Source organism: Nasonia vitripennis, chromosome 5 (genome assembly GCF_009193385.2).
Source record: "Nasonia vitripennis strain AsymCx chromosome 5, Nvit_psr_1.1, whole genome shotgun sequence".
In the NCBI taxonomy this organism is placed as follows: Eukaryota; Metazoa; Arthropoda; class Insecta; order Hymenoptera; family Pteromalidae; genus Nasonia; species Nasonia vitripennis.
The window spans coordinates 23,051,159-23,061,814 of NC_045761.1; the positions used below are offsets into that span (position 1 = coordinate 23,051,159).

The window sequence follows — 10,656 nt, forward strand, 5'->3', positions numbered from 1 at the left end:
CATATTTACAGGGTAAATATTTTCTGAAAATATTCGTTCACACTTTTTCACGACAAACTTTAATTTGAATTCATAATTAAAAACTAAAATATTATACTTTTCTCTGACGCTGTGCAAGTTTTTTCGAACAAAACAATGTATAAATTCATTTTTCTTATATTCTTCCACATTTTCCGAGATGGCTTTGACGTCTACTTTCTCACGAAGCCGCAAAACTGAAAAAGTATTACCGCGACCATTGCGCGGACCAAAGAATGTAATATATGGGACACCGATGTTCAAATGCCCTCCGCGATGAAGTCCACACAACTCTGAGAGAGAGAGAGAGAGAGAGAGAGAGGGGGGAGAGAGAGAGAGAGAGAGAGAGAGAGAGAGGGAGAGAGAGAGAGCAGGACTTGAAAGAAGTTCCTTTGAAAAGTTTCTAAAGCTCGATTTTGCAAAAATAAACCTTACTCCCCACTTCCTCGCGCGAAAGCTCAGTTTATCCCCCACAGAGAGCAACAATACCACAAAATAACTGACGCTCGATATTTAATCGGTTCGGCGATTTCCGAGCTTGCAAGCTCCCGTTCGCACCCTGCCCTGTACTACAAGTGGATACCTCGGAGTATTGCAATGGTAAACTTAAAACGGAAATCACACTTTTGGCGCCCAAGCCTCTCGTGCTTTTGCGCGCGCGGGATCGTTTGCTTTGAGTAAACTACGCTGCTCCGAGGTATCTATCTCTCTCGATAACTCTGTTTGCGCAATATTCACGGATGCTGCTATATATATATATATATATATATATATATATATATATATATATATATATATATATATATATATATATACGCGCGCGCGCGCGCGCGCGGAGGAGCTGAGAGGCGAAAGTGTGAAGCAAGTTTGCAGCGGTATACGGAGAGGAAAATAAAATTATCGTCAAATTTGCCTTTGGAAATTAATATTTATACTCGCTAAGCCGCGCGATGATTGCGCCGCGGGGATTACGAATGTATTAGCGGGACACGAAGCGAGAGAGAGAGAGAGAGAGAGGACGTAAAAATCTATTGTTTATTTACGATGCTGTGAAAAATTTTACGCGATGAGAAATTGCGTTTAATTTACCGCGGGTATTAATCGGAATGAGGAAGAGTTTATAAATGCGTTTACGCGAGAGCTTGAATTCGCTTCGACGATTTATTTATTTTCATTTGCAGTCGCGGCAGAGCGATGCTTCGAAGTTGATCTTATTAAAGGTATAAAATCGGAATTCGCGTCGCTCGTTGAAAAATACACTCGAATTAATTTCACTCTCGAGAATGTATAAAATATACAATAATACACAGAGCAGCATGAATCATCAAAGTCGTACACGGACGCGATCCCAGAGGGAACTTGGAACTATCCATATTTTCGCGCAAGTCAAATAAGAGGAAAAGCCGCACGAGGAGCCAATCTAGATGGCCGATCGCGTCTTGACAGCATATCCAGCTGTGCATCACATATAGAGCCAAGTCACCCAAGGGAGACGCGCGTCGTCTTCTCTATATAGCGATTCCATCTCGCGAGTCTCCGAGTCAAAGTCAATTTCGCGATGCGCATCGCGGGAGAGAGATATGTACCGCAGCAGCTTGCGCCACACGAGCGTCAGTTTGTCCGTCTGAAAAATTGCGGGATTTCTCGCGACTTCAAAGGTGTCGTTATGTGGATTAGCCTTTAAAGCTTAGTATATTCGATACGTTTCTCTTTTTAGAGGAAAAAGCGGCGATTAGAATTTTCCGGAGAAACTATAGTCTGCGCCACTATACATAGTAGCTTTGAACGCGAGTGAAGTAAACGTTTTCGTCGAAATTGCTCGACAACAGTGCGCGCAGTTCTCCCCAAGGCGAGTTTCGCGCAGCGTTTCGAACTCTATCAGGAGGAAAGCGATCTTTCTCTATTTTCGGCGAGTTATAAGCGGGGAGTAACAAGTATTTACATCGAAATGCTATTTGCCGAGAGTATACATGCTTCTCTGTTTGGAGAATTCATTCGGGCATTCGAGCAACAATTTGCTCGATTTATATAACCGAGAAGCAGAAAGCAGAAATAACTTCCATACAAACTTTAATCATAGCCTCATCAAGCCTCCAACTTATAGATCCACAACTTCAATTTACCTCTTCAGTCTCACTATATACACATCTCTCTCTAGCGTGTCTTTACGCGCGTTCACGCTTTCAGCGGACGTAAAATTTCTTCTTTATTTATACGCGCCTGGCGCTAATGCCGATATACGCATTCACACACACACATACGAAGCATCGAATATACACAACGTTGCCTGTTGGGAGTGATTACTTTCCCCGAAGCGACGACCCTCGTGGAGATCGATTCCCGTGTGTCTTTCCCGCTTTTCTCGTTCTATATATAGGAGACTCTTGTCGCTCTGTACACAGCAAAGCGAGAACGAGAAAAAAACAATTTTTCTTCAATCTGAATGGGGTCTCGAAAAATCGAGCTCGGGAAAGCGATTGTTTTCGACGTTTATCTGATACGCCGAGAACTATCCCGGCTGAGAGATAAACGATTTTTTTTCTCATCGTATTATACGATAGGCATATAAGAGCCGAGCAAGAGAGCTGTTTATTGCAGCTTCGTAGGCTTCTTTTCTCTCTCTATCTTTCACTCTCACTCTCTCTCTCTCTCTCTCTCTCTCTCTCTCTCTCTCTCTCTCTCTCTCTCTCTACCTAACGTTCTTTTTCGCGAGCATTTTTTCACCCGATACGCTCTCTGTGTAAAGCAGCGCTTTTATATTGACTTCGAGGATTCTCCTGTGTACATACACGAGTGCGCGTGAAATTAAAACCGTTATTCTCTCTCTCTCTCTCTCTCTCTCTCTCGTTGCGCGCTCGTTTTCTATGAAATCCTTTGGAGTACACTCCATGCAGTACAGAGAGTCAGAGAGAGAGAGAGAGAATATTGCAGGTGTACAAGGCGCAAGTTCAGAGAGCTGCGCTGTTCGTATAAACGCATTTAGAACGCTAATACATAGACACTTAGTCGTAAACAAAGCTGAATCAAAATCGATCGGGCAGCTCATCGGATCCTTAATCATCGCTCTGCGCGGCGAAGAGAGAAAAAGTAAAGGTTCGCGCTATTCGCTCTCTATTATTTGTCCGTGGTATATAACCGAAGAGAGATTGTGAAATAGCACCGCTGCTAATTATCGGCATAATTCGACCTAATTTCAGCAGCAGCAGCGGTAGCTTCCCCCCCCTCTCTCTCTTTATCTACTGGCGGCAAAATTGGATAATATTTCCTCAGCCGAGAAGCTTCTCCCCCGCGATAAGGCTACGGCGTCTGGGAGCACGTACCGAGGTACAGACTACACGATGTACTGAGAGAGTCTACTACTACTCCTCGCGTCAATTCAATTTCGAACGGCATTATATCAAAGCCCTTGCCTCGAGAGAGCGATAATATTCCTCGCGCCGCCGCCGCCGGCGGCAGAAGATCAATCTGGGAAATTGGAGCACCGCGCACTACTATACTTCGGCTATCCGCGCTCTCGCGCTTTTATCGCGTAATGAATAAATGGAGCTGTGGCGCTCGCGGCTGTGAAAATTCTCTCTGTCTCTCGTAGCGAGTAAGTTGCGAGCGAATATAGCGGCGCTTTTGCGCTCGAGTAAACGTTATTATCGCGGAATTATTGCGCTCGCTGGATTCTTGCGGAGCCGAGGTATAGGTATATTGCTCGCTTTTGTTTTGGTTTTTTAATTTATAAGCGGTTGGTATGCGGGAAAAGGAGCTTTTGATGCTGCGGAAGTGTAACGTTTTTTTTTTTAATAATGAGCTTTGAAGGATAGAGCGCGTAGTTTGCTTTGAGAAAAACAACGAGGAAAGGAGAATCTTTGAAGCTTTGGTTGAAGCAGGTACGTATACCTTGAAGAATGTATACAGTTCAACGATATTCGAGAGGATTTTTTCGTATTTTCTTTTTGATTTCAGAGTTTGAAGTGCAATTATTATTTCGAAGTGCATATCAAGAGTTATCCACAGCGTGTTTTTGTAAGAGACTTCACAACACTCGATCATTCCCAATACTGTACGGAAAAATGTCAACTCTCTAAAAAATATTTTTCGGAAAATACAAGCCAACCTGTCACGCGCAGAACTACAACTATAGTTACAGCTTGCTGCAGTAAATAGAATAATCAATATATCCAGCACAACAATATAACGCTAATTCCAAAGTTATATAACACACGTTCACGTCGAAATACACACCCAAACTTCATAGATCCCGCGGAGTCGAGATATATGCCCTACAAATTGAAGCGTCCATTAGCCCTCAATAATCCAGTAATATGGCCTCGCGCGCGCCCTCGTAATGGAACGTGTCGCAAATCCGGCGCACTTGTGCGTAGAGCACGCAAGTGCGGCGAAGCTCTGTATATATATCGGCCAACACGTGCCGATGGCACAGCTTCTCGGATCGAGAGAGGTCCACCGATGCGATATGAAATCCCGTAGCTCGAGTCACGCGCGCTACTCTGTGCGCAGCAGGGGATGTCTCTTCGAGTGCCGAAATAATGGAAATCTCTTTTTGTAAGACGATTCCGCGAAAAAAGGGCTTGAGCATCGCTGACTTTGTCATTCTATATAGCTCTGCCTCTGCTTTGTAGATCGCTCTCGCTTTTCGTTTTTCCCGCCATTTTTTTCGAAAGTTCGTCGGATGCCTTTTTGAAGGTTTGCCTTATATTGAAAAAAATTTAGCTGAAGCTTTTATTAAACTCGTATATTGCAGAAAGTCCATCGAACGGAGCGGGTGAAAAACATTTTTTATTAAAACGATTCGCGTTTATATAAACACAACAGTCGTTTCATCGACGCGCGGAATACGAATTCGCGGAGTGATTCAATCACATTTTAAAAACCATCGAAGATTCATTTTTCATCAAGAGAGAGAGAGAGAGATAGAGAGAGAAAAAAAGCAGTCAATTGCGTGCATTCAGCTGCCGACAAATCATTTTCTATCGTTCCGCCGTTATTTTACTTCATTTTCAGTGCGCTTAATCGCTCGACCAGATACTTTTTCTCTATCTAATTAAGTGCCCTTTCGATTCCGACGAGAAAGTCCCTGAATGTATAAAAAAAAAGGACTCTTTCCGCTCTATAGAGACAGAGGTGGGGTACTACAAGCGTCGATCGATTTTACCCGCGCAGCCTTTTATCGTAATCACAGGAACGTCCGTTTCTTCGGACTTAATGAGATGAAGAAGTTTATAATTCGATTGTTTTCGCTCGCAGCTCTATATATAAACTCTCGATCTGAAATTCACCGACTAACCATCAGTGTACTATATCAGTATGGAGAAAATTTCACGCCATTGATTCTGATTGAGAGAGAAGCTACTGTGCTCGATATCTGGGCCAAACGTTCGTTACTCAAAATGATTGTCAATTCGAATACCCAGTCGAATAACATTATGCCTACCTGACGATAGATTATATATAGAACGCAGCGGATGGTGAGCTGAGAGAGAGAGAGAGAGAGAGAGAGAGAGAGAGAGAGAGAGAGAGAGAGAGAGAGAGAGAGGATAACAAGATTTCCCCGCACCGCGAGTGCTTTACGTCAATATCCGCTTCCAATCTGCGGCTCTCGCGGTCAAAGCCTAAATCCATCCTCTTGTTCCTTTTCTCTCTTTTACTGTGATAAGTTTATACCTATATACACACAGCTGCAGCATCAGCAGTCGCTCTTTTCTTTCTCCTTTCTCTATAGATTCGAACGAAGCCGCCGTGAGTTTTTACATTCCCTTGACCCCGCACACCTCTCAATATTGACTTTGAGGGGAAATGACCTGTGGAAGATTGAATTTTTATGATATATATATATAATGGTCCTTTCTCGCGTTGGCTCTTTTAACGGCGGATTTTTAATAAGTCATCGAGTTAAAAGTTATCAAGCAGAGGATATATTTCGTTGACTCTTGGCTTTGATCAGGGCTGATTTTGTTTCGCGCAACAACTTTTTCCTAATTACATATACGTTACACACTAATTTTCTCCTCGTTCTCGCGCACAAAGATCCGACCTACTTTTTTTCCTCCTCGGCCCTGTATAAACGCAGAGCCAACTATTTCACGAGGTAGGCTAATGATGCGCCGCGTATAATTATACCGGGATGCGGGAATCGATTATGCACGACGCTTTTTCCATAACCTCCAATTGAAAATACACACTTTTCGAAGAAGCAACGATGACCAGCTGGAATAATTCTAATCGAATAGAGGTCACATGCGGTCAGGTAAAACTTACATATATGTATACTTATACACACTTAACAAACAAAACGAGAGTGGTCCGCCAGGACACATTTGGGGCGGTTGGCCTCGACTTGGCGTCTCGTGAGAAACATCGCCCCTCGAAGTCGGGAAGTAAACAAAGTTGGCTCGTAATTCCGGGAAATGAAATCAAGCGAGTAAGCGGCTATACTCACGCTTACTACCACCGACGACGACCTTCTTGACTCTATATACGTATGAACGTCCACTGATTTTTCGCACATGTAGAACTTAGATTATAACGCGAATAGTGATCATTACAGCTGTTTTATGAACAATGTTGTTAAACGTAAAGGAACGTAAACACACGAGCGGATACATTAGTATCCGTTACACGCGACAACCGGCGAAAGACTGATGACGCCGGGAGCAGAGGGGGGTCACGTGCGCGACCCCCTCGCGGAGGTCGCGTGAAAATCGCCAAGCGCGGGAAATTACAAAATTACGAAGTTACTTAATACACTTAATCGTTCGCTGCAAGATATTACTCACCCTGTACACTTTCCGATTGTCCACAACTTCGTCGCAATGCCAAGCACAACGCGTACGTTACTTCTTTTTTTGGCTTGTTCCACAACGTTCTTTTTTCTCGCTGCTCAATTAGCGCAAACGAGACGGCTGGAAAACAAACGATATTGGATAACTGCGCGATGATATTCTATATCGTGGGTGTATGGGCAACTGCCGTTTTTTCTTTTTTTTTTTTTTTGAAAATAGGCGTATCGATGTTCACCGATTTTTCTCGCATTCAAAATTGGCGCTGCGTGAAATGTTTGCGTTCCATGTAAAATATAATTTATTTGACAAATAGCACAGCTATGACGTATCCACAGAATATTCTTATTCTTTCACACAAATATTACCCTAATGTATATTATATCGAGTTAATTGAATATGCCCAGCCCGCTATAATTATACATACATTTACATAATCAACTCACCCTATGTATACCTACAATTAATATTCCGCAGGAATAGCTAATCAAGCAAATGTCCTCTATTACATTTTCAAAACAAAAACAATCCAATCCAAATATCGCTCCACTACACACACACACGCGCACACAAATGCACACATCAATCAGCAAAGAACCTCGGCAGTCATCGTCGGAAAATAATTATTCACGCGGCGAGAGAGTCGCGATTGATCCATCCCCCGATAAACGAAAGCTACGGCGCGTCAACGTCGAGGTTCAAACGTAAATGAAACAATGCAATCCATCCGCGAAAGAAAAAAACAATCCAACGACACGACGTCTGCGGCTCGAGTTTCGCGGGAGTGTGAGGGATCGATATAACCGCTGACGGCGCTTTTGTTCTCGCTCGATGCGAGCTGCGATTCGGAATTCAGATTCGATTTTGATCCATATGGGCTTTGAAAAGTGGGATTTTTGAATTTCGCGGGCTTTTTTTCGAGAGCGATTGGATAATGACGGGGAGACAACTTAACCGGAGAGAGAAATGTGTATACTGCTGAGAAGATATTTTAGTGCGGGATAAAGTTTACAGACACTCGGAAGCCCGTTTTATAGTCCGAGGGTTAATTCGAGCCATTCGGGCATGTATAGAGCCCATTTTAATTATACCGGCTTTTATAAGTATTGCTCGCTGACAGGGCAAGTTTTACAGTTTCGAGGCTAATTGTTTTCGCGAGGAAATATTATCCGACGTCATCGACGTTGATATATTTTTACTCGGCGACGGGTCTACGTATTCTACAATCGAACGAGTAATGGGTAAAGCGACTCTATAACCTTGTTTAAAAGCCGACGTTTATCCAATGAAATTCTAACGTTTGCCTATAATAAGCGTGCGTTCGAATTGGCGTAAAATCAATATCGCCGAGGTAATATTATACGCGATACCTATTTATACAATATTCATCAGTATGAAAAGAGCACACGTTACATTGCATCGTTAAACGCGATGGAAAGTTACGTGACGGAACAGCTTGTCGTTATTATCGTCGCTTAGTTTGTTAAACTTTTTCTCTCGACTCAGCTGTGAAAAGCTCGATAATCTTCTCGTTTCGTTTAATATGCATCGGAGGTATTGAACTTTCGAGCTTGAGCAGTTTTCTAACTGCGCATCTCTCGGGAACATCCTTGTTTCCGAAACTTGGAAGTGCAGCCATTCGTCGTCTAGACCGAAGACAAATTTTTACGTCTCACTACGACACTAAGTCTTGGAAAGAGCATAATATATTCCGAGCCGAGAAGCTCAAGCTCTGCAGTCAAAAGCTTTTAGTCTCCGTCGCGAGTAACGTTTCAAAACAGACTCTAATTAATTAGGGGTTTATTTGCAATATTATTATATTAACGCAGATTTTTGCAGCTTACGTAAAATTCCCATTTCCGTGACTCGATTCAGTCGTCCGATTGCATTTTCTCTTCTTCGGCACGCGCGTCTTCTTCCCGACGCTCCAAGTCAGAGCTTTGACGTCTAAAAAGCATTCTCCTCTCGAATACATTCCGTCACACACAATAATTCTTGCGACGTTCCATCAAAGGATTGACCGGTAATTCGTCAAGCGATAAACGCGAATCGTAAAAAGAAGCTCGAGGGAGAATCGATGGTTACATACGAGGAGATACATCCTGGGATAGACTTAATGGTCCCACTGGACATTTGGCTGTGTGTACAGGCGCTAATCCTGGAAACGCCAGGGAACCGCAAACGACTATCCGACGCGAGGCTGATAAGAGTCTTAGATTGAAGCATTAGTGGAATGGTTAAATTTTCGGATTAAAATTGTAAAATATTCTTCCTTATATAGAGTCGAGAGCTTTCACCTGTTTTTCCTCTCGGATTTCTCCGCACTGCAAAATAACGCCGATAAAGATATCCCATTGAAAATGAAATGGGAAAATCGTGTTCTCCCCCTGTAACGCATACCCGCAGCTCTTTTCTGATAAAAGTAGTGTATAACTTCATTTAAAAATAATCGAAACTCTCACCGCAAACACAGACTCGGGAAAAAAAAAAGTGCAAGCCAGCAGCGCTTCATACATCAATGATACGTTTGACGCGTCGGCGGTGAGGTTGAGCCGCAGCAGGGCAATAAATTTTTCATCCATTACCGAGGGCCGACTTTGCCTCAAGCGCAGCGCGGAATAAAGCCCAGAGCCGAGGGAAAATCTTGTTTCCTCGCTATCCCTCTCGAGAGCCCGTCTCTCACACCCTCACACTCGCACACGCGTCCTCAATCGCGAAGCAACGACGCTACACACACTGCGGACCCTATATTATCGTTAGCCGGCATTGCTTCGTTCTCTCTCTCTCTCTCTCTCTCTCTCTCTCTCTCTCTCTCTATATATATATATATATATATATATATATATATATATATATATATATATATATATATATATATATATATATATTGGCCATAATGGATATCGGGTCGCGCGGGGGAAATCGGCTTGGAAAATCCGAAAATCCTCGACCTCCACCCGCTCCTGTATACACGTGTGCGAGAGTAGAGGATAAGGCGGTGGTGGTCGTCTGCTCACTTCCTCGTCGTCGTCGCCGCCAGGCTGTCGCCGGTGTGTGTACTACGTCGCGGAGGCTATAACACTGGTGCAATATGAAGACGGACCGGCGATCGTAAAACTTGCCAAGGGTTGCCGCGGCATAGCCGATTGCATTATAGAAAGGGAAAGACGTGCGCGTTGATGTAACCGATGCACGAGTGTTGTGATACTTGTTTATTTTTTTTTCTTTTTCTTGATGAGCTTGTATAAGGGAGTGTGTGCCAGTGTCGAGGTGTAATTTTATGGATTATTGTGCATGAAGGACTGATGTAACCTATATCGATCTTTTTTCCTCGGATTTAGAAGTGGTCAGAGGGGTTATTTCGTTTTTACTATTTTTAAACAAATCATAATTCATGCATAAAGCATGCTATTTACACTCTGACATTAACTATTCATCGCGCGGCTCAAAGTCACCTCGCGACTCTTAGCGTAGTTTGCTCGAAAGTAATTTTATTCACAAATTCCTGAAATATGCCCTACTTCGCTTACCATCTAACAATTATACCGTAACTTGGAATTTTGTAACTTATGCGCGACAAACGGATTATGCATCTGTTTATCCATCGCGCGCGAAAGAGTCGTTATAGCGCGCGCGGCTGAATTTAAATTTCGCGCGCAAAACTTTAGACACAGAATTAAAGTCTCGAGTTAATTAATTAGAATAATAATATATCGTATCACGAGTATAACTTGGAATTATAAAAAGAAAAAAAAACGGTTGGACGCGCGTGTGCGTGGGCGTACATACGGTAGTAGGGATAAAAGGAGGAGAAGTGGCGGGGGCGACGAGAAAGAACAAGAGGCATTGT

At 43.1% G+C, this 10,656-nt stretch overlaps 1 protein-coding gene across 5 annotated transcripts in view; it reads right to left on the reverse strand.

Annotated features, from left to right (window-relative positions):
• LOC100123710 (serine/threonine-protein kinase 32A) overlaps positions 1-7,209 on the reverse strand; it is a 75,544-nt gene extending 68,335 nt beyond the window's left edge. The window contains exons 1-2 of one of the 5 annotated variants that reach the window (XM_032600496.1): positions 6,804-7,209; positions 5,692-5,828 (exon numbers count right to left, since the gene is read on the reverse strand). The gene's annotated coding sequence lies outside the window, so the exon portion shown is untranslated. Of the gene's footprint in view, positions 1-5,691; positions 5,829-6,307; positions 6,675-6,803 lie in introns of those variants that run through there. The other 4 variants (XM_003426648.5, XM_008209046.4, XM_001607354.6 and 1 more) reach the window with 4 other exon arrangements.
• Positions 7,210-10,656: the final 3,447 nt, after the last annotated feature.